The sequence below is a fragment of the Muntiacus reevesi genome, chromosome 20, assembly GCF_963930625.1.
Source record: "Muntiacus reevesi chromosome 20, mMunRee1.1, whole genome shotgun sequence".
Classification (NCBI taxonomy): Eukaryota; Metazoa; Chordata; class Mammalia; order Artiodactyla; family Cervidae; genus Muntiacus; species Muntiacus reevesi.
This window is the reverse complement of record NC_089268.1, coordinates 16,084,360-16,102,553: the sequence shown is the minus strand read 5'-3', so window position 1 is coordinate 16,102,553 and position 18,194 is coordinate 16,084,360. Positions and strand designations below refer to the sequence as shown.

The following is an 18,194-nucleotide window of genomic DNA, read 5'->3' as shown; positions in this document are numbered from 1 at the left end:
AATTATAAAAATAGCAACTAGTAAAATTCTAGGGCCTTAATATGAATCACTGTTTACCTGCTTCCTCTGACCTGACTTTCTGGTGGATAAATTGGTTCCCTTTTAGTTCCTGCCCTATTACAATGCAAATGCTCAGAAAACTCTGCCCGGTGTCTAGTAAACCAGGTAATTCCAGGTCCCTAGAGGAGACAGTGAAGAGTTTTATTCAAAGGCAGGGGTGGGCAGGCTGAGGTGCCCATTATAACATCCCCTCCACCCACCTCTCATTTCCCATTTCCCTGAGGATGCAAACACCTTCCACCCGGTTTGAGTGGGAAGGATAAAAAGGATCCACATGAGTCTTCACTTCTGAATCAGCACACCAAACACAAGCCGCAAGAGTCAAGAAGTAATGACATCTTTATTAAACTTCTCCACACGACCAGTGGTCTGAGAGGCTCTGGGGGAGCCTGGGTGACTGGCCAGGCCCCTTAAGTCCCACAAGCCTCCTTCATGAAAAGGCAGTTTTTCGGAACAAGATGGTGCACAAAAGAGGGAAAATATACCTATATGAAGAGTCAAGTTTCCATGTTGATGGTAAACAGAAAAGCTTTGGGGTTATAGCAGAACTCTGGGACAAACAGGGAAAAGAAGAGTGAGGAAGGGAAGGCGGTGGCCCAGACCTCTTAACCAAGGATCTTGGGAACCTTGGCCTTGGAGGGAACCAAAGCCCTTGAAGGTCTGGTTTTCTCCTGTTGCCTAAAGTCCAAGTCTCCTCCCTGAAGGCAGAGTACTGGATTATCTGGAGGGAAGAGTTGTGGGCTTGAACAAAAATCCCAGGTTCTACCAGCAGCTCTTTTTCCAGATGGCTAATGCCACAGCAAAGGCTGGGAAGGAAGAGCCGGGGAAGTCCACTGGAGCAGGGACCCGGGAAGGGTGCTTCCTAGTTCCTAGAAGATGACCGGGTGGACAAAGGGACTGCCTCCATGCTCTGTTATGGCTTGACTGACCCATCCTGTGGAAGGAAAAAGGCAGAAACCTGGTACACAGAAAAGACAGCAGCTGGGGGGAGGGCAGCGGGAAGAACAGAGTTAAAAGCCCAATTAGTAATTTGCAGCACATCTGTTTTCCAAAGACACTGACATAATCACTCCCGTTCCCACCATGATTCAATGAGCATTATGATTTTTGTCACTTTCCGGGTGAGAGCACACACCCATGAAAGGGGTCAGTAAATTTCCCACAATCACACAGAGCTCGGAGGGGCATCTTTGGACTTGAACCTGATCCCGGACTCCCCCACCCGCCAGATCTCCAGTTCATCCACCCCAACCCTTCACCAATCACAGCAGGGAGGGAGGTGATAAATGAGACCAAGAAGTTAGGAAAGATACCCGCAAACCGGGAAAGGGAGGCGGGGAAAGGCCCGGGGCGCACAGGGGTGGGCCGGCACATACTTGTCGTCGGAGTCCCAGTATCTTTCAGACATTCAAGTGGCTCTCCTCCTTGGGATGGAAGAATAATCCTTCCACAAGAAAGACACAGTGGTAAAGAGAGAAAAGAGTGGAGAAATGCTCGGATGAAGCCCGAGGCGAGGGGGAAGGGGCTTGCAAGGGGCTTGGGGACCCATCTCCAACCACCGCCCACCTCCTAGGGAGACGGGGAGCACAAAAATCCCTTGGAACCCTCCCGCCACAACGTCTACAACCAACCTGCGGGGAGGGACGGGCGCCCAGTTCTCCACATCCTGGGCCTCAGGGGTTTTCCTGAATCCTTATAGCAGTTCTCATCTTCCTGGAAGGGGAGATCCCCATAAGCCCGTTCTCTTAAGTAAGTTAGCTTCATGCCATCTTAGAAAAAAAATGAGCGAAGTGCCGCTAGAAATTAACGGATCCCAACAGCTGCTTCAGGGGCCGTTAGACACGCCCATCGCCCCGCCTTCTCACCAAGCCTCCTCCAATCAGAGGCCTGCCTCCCTCTCTGTGACGTCAGCCCGGCTGTGTGTAGGTGGCAGTGCGCGGGAGGGGCTCTGCCCCTGCCAGAACGTTCCACAGTCTCTGAGGAGTGGCTCGTATGGTAGTCTGCCTGCCGTGCAGGAGACCGGGGTACGATCCCTGAGTCGGGAAAGATTCCCTGGAGGAGGAAATGGCAAACCACTCCAGTATCCTTGCCTGGAAAATTCCATGGACGGAGGAGCCTGGCAGGCTACCGTCCACAGGGTCGCAAAGAGTCGGGCACAACTGGGCAACTTCACTTCAGACCAGCTGTTCCAAGGCAGGAGTGTAAGGAGAGAAGCCTGCTGGACTCTCTGGAGTTTGGAGGCTTCTGGGGAACGTCTCCATCTTGGATGAACCAAGGACTGTGGGAAGGAGGTGGAGGTGTGGGGTGGGGGCGGCAGAAGGGGAGGTAGGAGAGGGAATGTGAGTCCCCAGAACCTTCCAGGATATAGAAAGGCTACAGTCTGGTGTCTTGAGAGCAGTGGCCCGAGTTTTATAGTTAGCAGACCAGCAAACCACAGTGACCCTGATCCCAGAGTCCTCACCTCTATTTTACCTCAGAGAAAAGCACCATCCAGAAGACCCTGAGTTTGAGGCCTCCGTGAGGATTAGGGGCAGAGGTGGCGTTCAGACCCCGCTAATGACAACTTCTGACCTCTTCCCACCAACCAAGTCCCTATCATGATAAAGGAAGCTTTAACCAGTCTCCGCCAGCTTTGGGGACCCAGAGTCTTCTGGGACTAGTTGCCATTATCCCCTGCCTCCTTGTATCACTGCAGCAGGACCTGGGGGTGCCCGGGTCCTTACTCAGAGTCATGCTTTCAAGCCAATAGGAGAGGGTTGCCGAGCAGCTGAGAATGCCTCTGACTTCTTAGAGAAGAGGCCCGTGTGTTACTATTTGGGGCTTCTCTGGTGGCTCAGACGGTGAAGAATCTTGCTACAATGCAGGAGACCGTTTTTATTGGGCACTTATTTTGAAAGACTCAGTCCTGAAAAGTTAAAAATACATCATTATATTTTAGCATCTATATTACTTATTTAAAAATTGAAATAAGGAGTTCTCTAGTAGTCTAGTGGTTAGGATTCCATGCTTTAACTGCAGAGGTCAGGGTTCAGCCCTGGTGGGGGAGCTGAGATCCCATTAAAAAAAATGAAATAGAATTCACATAACATAAGGTTTATCATTTTAACCATTTTTAAGTGTATAATTCAGTGGCTTTTAGTACATTCACAATACTGTCCAATCATTCCCACTACTTATTGATAATTCCAGAACATTTTTTATACATCTCCACCTCCAGGAATTCCACACACATTAAGCAATTCATCCCCATTCTCACCTCCTGTTAGCCTCTGGCAACCCTGCATCAGCTTTCTACTTTGATGGATTTGGCTATTTGAGACTTTCTATGTAGGTGAAATCACAAGGTATATAACTTTTTGTGTTTGGCTTTTTTTTTAATTAATATTAATACTTAGCATAGTATTTTCAAGATTTATCCGTTGTAGCATGTATCACTACTTCATTCTTTTTAAGGCTAAATAATATTCCCCTGTACAGATATACCATATTACATTTATCTATTTCATGTTAATGGACATTTTGGATTGCTTCCACCTTTTGTTAATGAATAGTTTTGCTGTAACATTTGTGTACATGTTTTTTGTTTGAGCCTATGTTTTCAGTTCTCTTAGATGTATACCAAGGAGTGGAACTACTGGGTCCTAATTGTTTAACTTTTGAGGAGCTGACATCATGCAGTTGATGTGCCATTTTATAGCCTTACCAGCAATATACAATGGTTCCAGTTTCTCCACAACCTCATTATTGCTGTTTATTTTTATTTTAAAAAGTTATAGCCATCTGAGTAGGCATGTAGTGGGCATCTCATTGTGGTTTTGATTTGCATTTCCCTTGCTTTTTGTTTTGTGACTTTTCTGCACTAGTTTTGTAAAGTTTGTATTCTTTGTCATATGTGGTCATTAAAGTCTGTTCTGTTAAATTAATGGTCAGCTAGGGCTTCCCTGGTGGCTCAGATGGTAAAGAATCCGCCTGTAATGCAGGAGACCTGGGTTCATTCCCTGGGTTGGGAAGATACCCTGGAGGAGGGCCTGGCAACCCACTTCAGTATTCTTGCCTGGAGAATCACCAGGGACAGAGGAGCTTGGCGGGCTATAGTCCATGGGGTCGCAAAGAGTCAGACACGACTGAGCGACTAAGCACACACACAGTGATTCAAGAGAAATTTCCTTATGCCCTTAGAACTAAAAGAAAAAAAAAATCTCCCAGTCTTTGCAGATGGACTGTGCGTGTGCATGTGTGTATGTGTACATGTACTCAACACTCGGCCAAGCAGATTACAATTTGGCCTAAGCCTTCACTCCTTGCTCCTGCAGAGCCTGAAGTAAGCCAGACGTAAGAGCCTAGGGCTTTCTCAGGTCTTTTCTGAGCATGTGCTCAGCCATGAATGTGTGCATGGACTTCTAGATTCCTAGAAATACGTGACAGCTTTTCAAAATCCTTATTCCCCAAAGCATCTCCTTCCCTAGCCTTTCCTTCCAAGCTTTCAAGTTATTGTTTTCCCTAACTATTATTCCCAGTTTCCAGAAGCAACAACTATACATTTGCTTTTAAATGTTTTGAGCAAATTTTTCCTAGGTAGATGCTTCAACCCTGGGAATGTCCTTCAGTTCAGTTCAATTCAGTTGCTCAGTCATGTCCAACTCTTTGTGACCCCATGAACAGCAACACGCCAGGCCTCCCTGTCCATCACCAATTTCTGGAGTCCACCCAAACCTATGTCCATTGAGTCGGTGATGCCATCCAGCCATCTCATCCTCTGTTGTCCCCTTCTCCTCCTGCCCTTAATCTTTCCCAGCATCAGGGTCTTTCCAAGTGAGTCAACTCTTTGCATCAGGTGGCCAAAGTATTGGAGTTTCAGCTTCAACGTCAGTCCTAATGAACACCCAGGACTGATCTCCTTTAGGATGGACTGGTTGGATCTCCTTGCAGTCAAAGGGACTGTCAAGAGTCTTCTCCAATACCACAGTTCAAAAGCATCGATTCTTCAGTGCTCAACTTTCTTCACAGTTCAACTCTCACATCCATACATGACCGCTGGAAAAACCATAGCCTTTACTAGACGAACCTTTGTTGGCAAAGTAATGTCTCTGCTTTTTAATATGCTGTCTAGGTTGGTCATAACTTTCCCTCCAAGGAGTAAGCGTCTTTAGGTGAAAATAGGCAAGCCATTTGAGACAGTTCTTCAAAGAGCCACCAGATAGGTTAAAACAAAAACCACATTTGAGAATAAGGTCTGTTCTGCTCCCTCTGATACCAGGTACACACTGGGAATGCCAGCCACTGTCTTCAGGCCACTGCAAGCTGGGAAGCAGGAGATGGTATTGTACCATGGTAAGTTAAAATATCTCAAAGTTCTCTTATCCAGTCTCATCTTTTTTTTTTTTCCTTCATTATTTAATTATTTTCCTGCTTGTGGTAAATTTTGATTTGATTCCAGAGTTCTGAAAAAGTTGATTCTCAGCAGTTTTTGCCAGTTCATTCATTGCCTTTGTGGAGAACAAACTTTTGGAGTTCCTACTTCTCAGTGTTTGTGAATGTCATCTTCCCCGTATCCCTTTGAAGTAAGTGCTTATTAGGAGCTAAGTTCCGAGGAAGTTCAGTAACGTGTCTGTGTTGTATGAAGGAACACTAAGAACCAGGATTTGACTTGTCTGACTCTAGAGCCTGTTTTATCCAATTATACATTTATTCTCTAATTTAAGAGTATCTATCTTCCCTCTACGAAATGCTAGGTACAGTTTAGAAGTAGGATTTCTTCATTGTACAAAACAGCAAAGATTCCTGTCCCTGAGAACTTGTATTTTTATGGAGGGAGATTCACTATACACAAACTATGTATTTGATATTAAAACTAAGTGTTATAGGATAAAAAAATTGGGATACTTAAGGTACAGAAGGGAATCATTGCTATAGGAGTGATGTGAATACAATTATTTAACACGTATCTTGTTTTAGTTGCCAATTTATAGAAAAACCCCCAAGGATAGTACATGAGTTCCTATCTATGCATACTTAGATCTATTCATGGTTAACATTTTGCTGTATTTGCTTTATCATTCTGTATCTCTCTCTCTCTCATTTAGCAATTTCATCATGCCTGTTTACTCCTTTATAATTACTTTTTTCCTAACAATAAGGAAATTCTGTTGTATGAGCTCAGTATTGTTAACAATCAGGAAAGTTACCACCTATACAATACTAGTATTTAATCAACAATTTATATTCTAGTTTCCTCTATTATTCAAGCAGTGTCCTTTACACCAATTATGTTTTCCAGCCCAGGATTCAATTCAACATAACTGCGTTTAGTTGTCCCAGTGTTTTCAATTTGAAACAGTTCCCTCTTCTTTTGTGTTTTATTACATGTGGATTGGATTCAGTTAATGTATTCTTGGCAGAAACTCTGCTTAAGTGAATTTTGTCAGTGAAATACATAAGAGGGCCCTGATGTTGGCTTGTCCCATTATTGATAGTGCTAATGTTCATCACTTCATTAAAATGTTTTTAAGCCAGATTTAACCATTGTAAAGTTGTTACTTTTTTCTTTTGTAATTAGTAAGTAATTTGTTGGAAGATACCTAGAGATGATGTAAAATATCTTTTCCCTCATGTTGTTTCAATTTTATACTTTGAATATGTAAAGTATTAGCATGATAATTTCAAACCATATACAATGCATAATCAATGAATTTTTACTCAATCCCCTACTCTTTCCACCCAATTTATTTGCATATATGTGTAGAAAGGGGCACATTTTTTTTTTTTTTTTGGAGTGTTCATTCTATTTATTTGGCTGTACCAGGTAGGAAATAGCAACCTACTCCAGTATTCTTGCCTGGGGAATCCCATGGACAGGGGAGCCTGGGAAGCTACAGTCCATGGGGTCGAAAAAGGCTCAGACACGACTTAATGACTCAGCAGCAAAAACAAGGTCTTAACTGTGGCTGGGAAGTTGTAGCATATGGGATCTAGTTCCCTGGTCAGGGTTCCTTCGAACCTGGGCACAGAGTCTTACACGAACTACCAAGGAAGTCCCAAGAGGCACATTTTTTAAAACTTTCTATATATCAATAGTTATTTCTTCCTTGTCAATTCTTATTATATAAATTCATGCTTTTCTATTTTGTTCTAAATTAGATGAATTACTATTTTGTCTCTATTGTTAATTTGCAAAAACACCCTGGGATTATAATTTATTGTTTAGCTTTACTACTGCCCTGTTGTCTGTCTCAGCTATTTATGTATTTAGCTTTATTATTTTCTTTTTCTGGGCTTTTGAGGGGGATTTCATTGTTTTGGTTTTTGAGGTGAAATTTTAATTGTATATTTTTATTCTTCTCTTTTGAGAGATATATGTGTTTATGACTGAATATGTCTTAATAGGATATTTAGTGTTTTAATTATTCTTTTATTTTTCCAGAATTCTCTAATTCCTGTTGGCATTTTTGTTATCACCTAAGAATTTTTTAATAGATTGTTTTTCAATTCCAGTCAGAAGGACATCTTACAAATATTTTTCCATCTGAAAGTCTTTTCTTAGCAGTTTTATTGAGGTATAATTGACACAGAAGAAATTGCATATATTTAAGTACAACTTGATAAGTTCTGACAATTATAAACACCAGTGAAATCATCACTATTACAATCAAGTTAGTGAACAATTAAACTCAGGTTTGTTTGTATCTCTTTGTAATTTCTCTCACCCCTCTTTCCTGCAGGCAACCACTGACCTGCTTTGTCACTGTAGATTACTTGGCATTCGTAGAATTTTATATAAATGGAATCATAAAGGATGCAGTCTTTTATTATCTGGCTTTTTTGACTCAGAATAATTATTCTGATATTCATCCATGTTTTAGTGTTCATTTCTTCCTATTGAAGAACAGAATCAAATTGGAAATATGTACAACAATTTGTTTATCTATCAATATTTATCAGCTGATGATGAACACTTGTGTTGTTTCCAGTTTAGTTAAAACAAATAAAGCTGCTATGAACATTAGTGTAAAATTTGTAAGGACATATGCTTTCATTCTCTTAGATAAACACTTAGGAGTAGAATGACTGGATCATATGATGTGTCTATGTTGTAAAAATTGCCAAGTTATTTTCCAGGTAGACTGTGGTTTTTAGGTTCCCTAGAGAGTATATGTGGAGAAGGCAATGGCAGCCCACTCCAGTACTCTTGCCTGGAGAATCCCATGGACAGAGGAGCCTGGTGGGCTGCAGTTTATGAAGTCGCTAAGAGTCAGACACGACTGAGCGACTTCACTTTCACTTTTCACTTTCATGCGCTGGAGAAGGAAATGGCAACCCACTTCAGTGTTCTTGCCTGGAGAATCCCAGGGACGGGGAGCCTGGTGGGCTGCCGTCTATGAGGTCGCATAGAGTCGGACACAACTGAAGTGACTTAGCAGCAGCAGCAGCAGAGAGTATATGAGAGTTTCAGTTCCTCCACATTCTCACCAACACTTAGCACAGTTTTTTTTTTTTTTAATTTTAGCCATTATATAATGTGTGTAGTAGTATCTTGTTTTGGTTTTAATTTGCATTTCTTTAATGACTGCTGATGGTGAGTATCTTTTAAGGTGCTTTTTTTTTTTTACCATCCGTGTATCTTCTTTGGTGGAGTGTCTGTTCAAGTTATTTGCCCATTTTCTTATAAATTTGTATGGTTTAAGTTTTGAGAGATTTTATATATTCTGTATATAAATTCCCTGTCAGGAATAGAATTCGTAAGTAATTTATCCTCGTGTGTAGTTCATCTTTTCATTCTCTTAGGAATTAAAGAAAGAACAGATGTTTTTAATTCTGATGAAGTACAATTTATAAATTTGTTCTCTTATGGATCATGGTTTTGACATCATATGTGAAAAATCTTTATCTCACCAAAGGTTGCAAATGCTTTCTCCTATGTTTTCTTTAGAAGCATTTTGCTTTTAGATTTCATATTCAGTTATACAACCTATTTTTAAGTTAACTCTCGTCTATGATGCAAGGTATGGACAGAAAATTATTATTTTTTTCATATGGATATCCTGTTGTTCCAAGACCATTTGTTGAAAAGGTTATTCCTTCTCCACTTAATTGTTGTTTAAATGCACCTTTGTCAAAAGTAATTTATTCACATATATGTGGGCTTATCGCTAGACTTTCTATTCTGTTTCACTGACTTATTTGCCTATTCTTATACCAGTGCTGGGCTTCCCAGGTAGCTCAGTGGGTAAAGAATCTGCCTGCAACACAGAAGACCCAGGTTCAATCCCTGGTTTGGGAAGATCCCCTGGAGGAGGACATGGCAACCCACTCCAGTATTCTTGCCTGGAGAATCCCATGGACAGAGGAGCCTGGTGGGCTATAGTCCATAGCATCACAAAGAGTGGGTCACAACTAAAGTGACTGAGCATACAAGCATGCATAACAATGCTACATTGGCTTCAACTTTATAATAAGTCTTGAAATCAGGTAGCATTAATCTACCAACTTTATCCCTCTTTTCAAAAGTTGTTTTGACTACTCTGGGTTCTTTAGTTCCCATGTGATATAGGAAGTCAACCTGTGAATTCTTACCAAAAAAACCCCCAAAACACTCTGTTGACATTTGGATTGGAATTGCTTTGAGTCTAATGGTAAATTTGAGAATTCACATTTCAACAATATTGAGTCTTCTAAATTATGAACATAACATATCTCTTCATTTACTCATGTCTGTTTTAATTTGCCTCAGCAGTGATTTATAGGCTTCAGTGTACAGGTCTTGGTCATCTTTTGTCAGACTTATTTCTAAGTATTTCACATTTTGAATACTATTGTAAATGGTATTGATTCAATTTCAATTTTTTATTGTTCGTTACTAATATATAGAAATAAAATTGATTTTTTCCTACTTCCTTGTGTCATACAAACTTGCTAAACTCACTTATTCTAGTAACTGTTTTTGTGGATTCCATAGAGTTTCTACATAGAAAATAATGTAGAAATCTTCTACAAATGCAGACAGTTTTATTTCTTCCTTTAAATCTGGATGCTTTTTTTTCTCCTTTGCCTTATTGCTCTGGCTAGAACCTTCAAGAAGAAAGATAACCTGAGCTATTTTAAAATGTTAACTTCTAACTAGAAACCTTCAAATAAAAATCCCTTCATCCCAGGTAGCTTCACTGGTGAATCTTATTGACACTCAAGGAGGAAATAATAACAATTCAACAGCAACTTTTCCAGAATATTAGAAAGAAAGGAGTATTACCCAACTTATTTTATGAGGCCAGTATAACCTTGATAAAAAATAAGCAAGGACATTATAAGAGAGCAAAGCTAAAGACTAATATCTGTTGCGTTTCCCTGGTCATCCAGTGGTTAAGATTCTGTGCTTCCAATTCAGAGGGCACAGGTTCAATCTCTGATTAGGAAAGATCACACATGTTGCATGGTGCAGCCAAAAAGTAAGGGAAAATAAAAGACTAATATCTGTCATAAAGACAGATGCAAAAATTATTACTAATAAAATTTTAAATCAAACTCAACAAAATATTAAAAGGATAATGTGTTATGACCAAGTGGGATTTATCCCAGGAATTCAAGTCTGGTTTAACATTTTTTAAAAATCAATATGATTTACCATATTAAGAAACTAAAGGGTAAAAGTTATATGATCATCTCTGTGGATTCAGGAAATCACTTGAAAAAAGTTAAACATCCATTCCTGATAAAAATTCTAAGCAAAGTAAGAAGAGAAGACGACTTCCATAACCTGATAAAGAATATTGTTGGAAAACCTGCAAACATAATCACACTTAAAAGTGAAAAACTAAATGCTTTCCCATGAAAAGAAGGAAAGAAGATAAGGAAGTTGGTCTTATCATTTCTCATTCCTTTACCTTAACTTCTTTGTGTCTTTGTATTTAAAGTGAGTTTTGTGTAGGCAGCAATACTGGGGATTGCTTTTTTATCCATTTTAACCATCTCTGCCTCTTTATTATTTACACATAATGTGGTTATTGATATAGTTAGGTTTAAGTACATCATCTTGCAATCTGTTTTGTATTTTCCCCATATCCTATACTTTTACTTTCTTCTTTCCGTGCTTTCTTTTTAATTATTTGAATTTTTACTCCCATTTTTCTATCCTTCAGTGGCATGTGGTTTATAGTTCTTTGTTTTGCTATTTTAGTGGTTGCTTTAGGATTTATAGTATGCATCATTAACTCATCACAACCTATCTTCAAATGGTTTTATATTACATCATATATATTATAAACCTCTCAATAGCATATTTCCATTTATCTCCTTGAAGCCTTTATGATATCTCTGTCATAGAGTTCACTTTTACATATATTATAAACTCTACACTACAGTGTTTTTTCTTAAATCTGATTATCTTTCAAAGGGATTTAAATAATAAGCAAAAAATCATATTATTTATCCATATAGCAACCATTTTCAGGGTTCTTCAATTTTTTGTGTAATTTGTATTTTCGTCTGATATTCTTTTCTTCTGCCTGAAGGACTGCTTTTAGCAAATCTTGCAGTGTGGCCCTGCAGGGCATGAATTCTTCATTTGCATTCGTTTTCAAAAGATACTTTTACTGGGTATTGAATTCTAGGTTGACATTTAACTTCTTTCAGTATTTTGAAGATGCTCCTTCAAGTCTTGCTTGTATTGTTTTTGACATCTATCTGGTTGTTTTTAAAGTTTTCTCTTTACCATTGGTTCTGAGTAAATTTATTATGATTTGACTTAGTCTTGTTTCTTTGTGTTTCTTGTGCTTGGGGTTTGTTGACCTTCTTGAGTGTGTGGATTAGTATTTTTAATCACATTTTTAATATTTTAAGCCAGTATTTTTTTCAGATTTTTTTGGTCTCTCTCTATCCTGTCCTCTGGGGACTCCAATCATAGGTATAATAGGCAGCGTGAAGTTGTCCTACAGTTCACTGATGCTCTTTTCATTTTTTTTTTATTATGATTTTGCTGAGTGTTTTGTTTTAGGTTGTTTCTATTGCTGTGTCTTAAAAACATTTGCTAATCTCTAATGTCTATTCCTGTATTAATTCCATCCATTGTATTTGTTACTTCTAACATTTGCTGCCAATTCTGGTTGGTTTTAATTGATTTTTTCTCCTCATTATGTGTTATATTTTCCTGCTTCTTTGTACATCAGGTAATTTTTGTTAGATGCTAGACATTAGGAATTTTAATTTATTGTGTTTTGGATATTTCTGTATTTCTATAAATATTCCTGAGCTTTGTTCTGGGTTTCAGTTAAGTTACTTGGAAAAAGTTCAGTCCTTTCAGGTCTTAGTTTAAAGATTTGTCAGATAGAGCCATTGCAGTGTTTAGTCTGGGGCTAATTATTCCCCTCCTTTGAGGCAAGATCCTTCTGAGTACTCGGTATTGAAATTATATTATGGGGTTTCCCAGTTCAGCTAGCTAGACCAGACACTACTCTTCGTTCTTTGAGAATATCTGGCAATGTTTCTTTTTATCCTTTTAGGAGGCTTTGGGCAGTGCTTTTAGTTTGATTGTGTCAGCCTCCAACCTCTCCCTGGCAAATTCATATGTTGAAATTCTAGCCCCCAGAGGTGATGGCGTTAGTGGATGGGGCATTTGGGAGGTGCCTAAGTCCTGAGGATGGAACTCTCCTGAAGGAAATTACTGTCTTATAAGAGAGATTCTAGAGAGCTTCCTTGGAGAAGGCAATGGCACCCCACTCCAGTACTCTTGCCTGGAGGAGTCCCGTGGATGGAGGAGCCTGGTAGGCTGCAGTCCATGGGGTCGCTGCGAATTGGACACTACTGAGCAACTTCACTTTCACTTTTCACTTTCACACATTGGAGAAGGAAATGGCAACCCACTCCAGTGTTCTTGCCTTGAGAATCCTAGGGACGGGGGAGCCTGGTGGACTGCCATCTATGGGGTCGCCCACGGTCAGACACAACTGAAGTGACTTAGCAGCAGCAGCAGAAAGCTTCCTAGTACCTCCCACCATGTGAGGATACAGTGAGATGTCTGAGACCTGAAGAGAGCTTCCACCAGACCATCCTGGTACCCAGATCTCAGACTTCCAGCCTCCAGAATTATGAGAAATAAACTCCTGTTACTTGCAAGCTTCCCAGTCTTTGGCATTTTGCTACAACAGGCTGACTAGACTAGGGTAGCTTCCTCACATGCATGGGGTGATCAGCATTCTGTTGAATATTTGAGCGGAACTCTCATCAATTGTTCTCTCTCTCGTAGTCTGTCCTATGAACTCTGGCAACCTTGATCTCCTCAAACTCTAAATTTCTCAAATCAGGAAGTCCACTTGGCTCTGCCTGGCTTCCACGTTCCTGCACTGTGGCCTGGAAACTCTCTCCAGGCACCAAACTGATGGAATTGTAGAACTCATCTCATTTGTTTCCCAGCTCTTTGGGATCACTGTTCTTCATAGTTTGATGTCTGGTATCTTGAAAACCATTGTTTCATATAGTATTTTGTTCACATATTTTTGCTGTTGCTTTAGGTGGGAGAGTAAAGTCAGTCCCCTTTTCTCCATCTTTGGAAGGGCATTTAATTTTTTATTTTTTCTTTTCATTTCTACTTTTACTACATTGTGATCAGAGAATTCTGTTTGTAATATTCCTACTATGGAACCTACTTATTTTTCTTTTGTGATATATGATCAGCTTCACTGAATGTTTCCTGTCTGCATGAGAATAAAGGATATTTTTTATTAAAGGGTGCAGCATTTAATACATATTTATGATATCTAATTTATGATTCATGTTAAAGTCTTCCCTATTCATACTTATTTTTTGTTCATGTACCCCTCTCATCCTGAGTGATATGTAAAGCTCTCTTATCAGTATTATTCCTATTTCTCTTTATATTGCTCTAATTTCTATTTTACAAAAAGATGGGTTTTTTGGTTCTTTTTTTGTAATCTTGGGCTTCCCTTGTGACCCAGCTGGTAAAGAATCCACCTGCAATGCGGGAGACCTGAGTTTGATCCCTGAGTTGCTAAGATCCCTTGGAGAAGTGAAAGGCTACCCACTCCAGTATTCTGGCCTAGAAAATTCCATGGATTGTGTAGTCCATGGGGTCGCAAAAAGACACAACTGAGCGACTTTCACTTCACTTTTGGTAATCTGGTACATAGTTTGTATTTTATTGTATTTTAGATTGTGACTTTTTACCGTATAATGTTTTTATTTGTCTTGTTTGATGTTTTTGGCCTAAATTCTGCATTACCTAATATTAGGCTTGCCGCCCTTGGTCTAGAGTTATTCTATTTAGCTGGCATAAGTTTTCCCATCCTCTTTCATTGTTTTAGCCTTTGAATCACTTTGTTTTAAATGTTTCCCCATATATGGAAGACACCAAAGTTTTCCTTTGTAAGATATTTTGAAAATCTTTTTCTTTTACTAAACACTGGAACAAATAATTTCACAATTTGTATGGAAATACAAAAAAGCCTTGAATAGCCAAAGCAATCTTGAGAAAGAAGAATGGAACTGGAGGAATCAAGCTGCCTGACTTCAGGCTCTACTACAAAGCCACAGTCATCAAGACAGTATGGTACTGGCACAAAGACAGAAATATAGATCAATGGAACAAAATAGAAAGCCCAGAGATAAATCCACGCACCTGTGGACACCTTATCTTTGACAAAGGAGGCAAGAATATACAATGGAGAAAAGACAATCTCTTAAACAAGTTAATCTTCTTTACATTTCTGATATGACTAATATATTGGGTATAAATTCTTTACAACATTTTGTATTATAATTAATCTACGTTAATCTATGTTATGTTATGCTTACTTTGTTTCTTTCTCTGCATGCCTTATTTGTTTTTTAAAAAATTGCTTTGACATTTATAAAAGTGTATGTTTAGCTCTGAAAGTTACCTTTGCATTGATATCTTTTAAAATATCCTCATTCTCCTTACCTAAGGAGCTAAAAATTAAAGTAAGATAAATCCTTACTTAACCTTTTACTATCTGGATGTTGTTATTCAGTTGCTAAATTGTGTCTTGACTCTTTGCAACTCCATGAACTGCAGCACACCAGGCTTCCCTGTCCTTCACTCTATCTCCCGGAGTTTGGTCAAACTCACATCCATTGAGTCAGTGATGCCATCCAATCATCTCATCCTCCATTGTCCCCTTCTCCTCTTGCCTTCAGTTTTTCCCAGCATCAGAGTCTTTTCCAATGAGTCTGCTCTTCGCATCAAGTGGCTAAAATATTGGAGCTTCAGCTTCAGCATCAGTCCTTTCAATGAATATTCAAGGTTGATTTCCTTTAGGATTGATTAGCTTAATCTCCTTGCAGTCCAAGTGACTCTCAAGAGTCGTCTCCAACACCACAATTCAAAAGCATCAATTCTTCCATGCTCAGCCTTCTTTATGGTCCAGCTCTGACATTCATACATGACTACTGGAAAAACCATAACTTTGACTCTACAGACCTTTGTCAGCAAAGTGATGTCTCTGCTTTTTAATACACTGTCTAGGTTTGTCATAGTTTTTCATCCAAGGAGCAAATGCCTTTTGATTTTGTGGCTGTCATCACTATCCATGGTAATTTTGGAGCCCAAGAAAATAAAATCTGTCACTGTTTTCAAATTTTCTCCATCTATTTGCCACGAAGCTATGGGACCAGATGTCATGATCTTCATTTTTTGAATGTTGACTTTTAAGCCAGTTTTTTCACTCTATCTGGATAGGGATAGTCAATATTTTTCACTACTATCTGGATAGTCAATTCAAAATGGTATCATTTGATTTCTAATTGTTCCCTATGCAACAATGATTTTATCCTACTTTACTTTGTCTTCCTTCTTAGCTCAAATTTTAAGTTGCATTTTTCTACTTTATCAGAACATGTGACATTTACAAAGTATTTTCCACCTTTGTTCATAATCCTTGTATAAATTTTAGATCGACATGCTTTAAATACACTTTAAATATACTACACCTTCCATCATTCTTTTGCCAAAAATTTCCCCCAGTTATCTCTTGATTAGATAGAGTTCATCCTCTAACAGATCATCCAAGAAGGACTTAATCCAAGAAGGACTTATGTGCACAGATTCTTTCACTCTTTGCATATAATTTACTTTTCTATAGCCTTGATAATTGAATGATGGCTTTGTTGTGTATAAAGTCCTTGGCTCACAATTTGTTTCCTTTCTTTGTTACTTTAGAATAATGTTCCATTCTTGCCTTGCTTTGCAGGTAGCTCTTAGATATACTGATGCCAACCTAATTTTTTCATACTCTTGAAGGTATTATGGGTATTGTGCCTGGAGTCCTTGGGTATGGTTTCTTTGTCTTTAAAATCTAATCAATTTTAGGCTATGTTTCTGAGTTGATCATTCTCAGTCAATTTTCCCAGGCATATGGTTGACTCAAAGAAATATAGGCTTTCTTTTATTTGTATAAAGGATTCTTGAATTTTGTTTTAAAAATATTAGCTCTTTTCTATTATTCCCTCCAAATTTCAGGGTCACCAGTGTTCTTGATCATGAGAGAAGGGGTGAATATAGCAGAAAAGTGGAGGGACTGGATTTAGGTAGGAGCACAGATGGTCCATTTATGTTACAGGAAGGAAAACAGAGGGTGTGGACATGGATGTTGACAGTTGGTACCTAAAGAAGTGCTCTTCTTCTTTTCTTTCTTGGCCATGCCCCCGCAACGTGTGGGATCTTAGTTCTTTCCCCAGGGATGGAATCCAGGCCCTTGGCAGTGAAAGTATGGAGTCCTGACCCCTGGACCGCCAGGAAACTCCCAGAAGGTTCTCTTATAATGGCTTTGGCATTTTCATTGATGAGAAGCAAGATCTAAGCTAACTCTCTAACTCCCTCACCTGAAAAAGGGTAGGGGAAGAGTGCATTTGCCAAATTTAAATTTGTGTCCTGAGTGGAAAATCATTTACCAAAATCTGTGAATGATGTTCTAGAAGGAGCTCAGAGAACAATCAGCCCCTGGCCCTTCTACTTAGTAGAACAAGCAGAGCTACTTCCTTCAGGGATTTGTTCACATCCAGAGGGACTGATCAATGGCATTGATGGAGGATTTGAACTAAGGGAGAAGTCAAACAGTCTGGAGGACTGTCCGCAGGAGGTGGTGGAGCCCTGCCCTGTATTGCTTTAGGAACAGTGAGAGAAAGCGCGAACTTTGAGTGAGTATAAGAAAGAACTTCAAGAGTGCCCGCGGTGTCCATGGAGAGAGGTTGAGATGACCGACCTCCAGCCCTAAACACCGGGGCGGCCGGACAGCGAGGATGTCGGCTTCGTTAGTCCGGGCCACTGTCCGGGCTGTGAGCAAGAGGAAGCTGCTGTCCACCCGGGCCGCCCTCACCCTGACACCTTCAGCGGTAAACAAGATAAAACAACTTCTTAAAGATAAGCCTGAACATGTTGGTGTGAAAGTTGGTGTCCGAACCAGGGGTTGTAATGGCCTTTCCTACACTTTAGAATATACAAAGACAAAAGGAGACTCTGATGAAGAAGTTATTCAAGATGGAGTCAGAGTGTTCATTGAGAAGAAAGCACAGCTAACACTGTTAGGAACAGAAATGGACTATGTTGAAGACAAATTATCCAGTGAGTTTGTGTTCAATAATCCAAACATCAAAGGAACATGTGGCTGTGGAGAAAGCTTTAACATTTGACTCTTCAGGACTGCTCAGGCTGCAGGCCCCAGGAGAGCTGTGGAAGCTCTAGGGCTTATTGAGGAAACCATGTGACTGTCACATGCTTAAGGTGTGTAATGTATGACTGCCTTCCAAGGAAAATAAAGTGATGCATTTGAAAATGAAAAAAAAAAAAAAAAAGAACTTCAAGGACCAGGTGAGGTTGTTGTGTGAAGTGGTGAATCCTCTTTCCCCGGAAGGGGAATGTGCATTAAATATCATAATGTCAGAGATGTCGGGTTGGAGATTCCTGAGTCAGCAGAGGGATGATTAGATGGTCTCCATTGTAACTCCAAGTTGACCATTCATTTTGTCTGTCTATCCAAATGCTCACTGTAAACAGCTCTTGTCCACTCTATCTTCAACATATTTTCAGAACCCAACCATTTCTAACTTCTTCCATCTGAATTGTCTTGGACCAGTCCATGGTTTTCTCCCTCCTGAATTATTTTGTAGCCTTTTAG

General features: G+C 39.6%; 1 long non-coding RNA gene and 1 pseudogene across 1 annotated transcript; one reads left to right on the top strand and one right to left on the bottom strand.

Moving 5' to 3' along the window:
• Positions 1-459: 459 nt before the first annotated feature.
• LOC136151927 (uncharacterized) lies at positions 460-1,879 on the bottom strand. Its single transcript, XR_010660112.1, has 3 exons — positions 1,692-1,879; positions 1,437-1,504; positions 460-994 (listed from the first exon to the last, which is right to left on the bottom strand). It is a non-coding gene; the product is annotated as an uncharacterized lncRNA (long non-coding RNA).
• Positions 1,880-17,245: 15,366 nt separating this feature from the next.
• LOC136151603 (iron-sulfur cluster assembly 1 homolog, mitochondrial pseudogene) lies at positions 17,246-17,850 on the top strand (annotated as a pseudogene).
• The last annotated feature ends 344 nt before the right edge of the window (positions 17,851-18,194 follow it).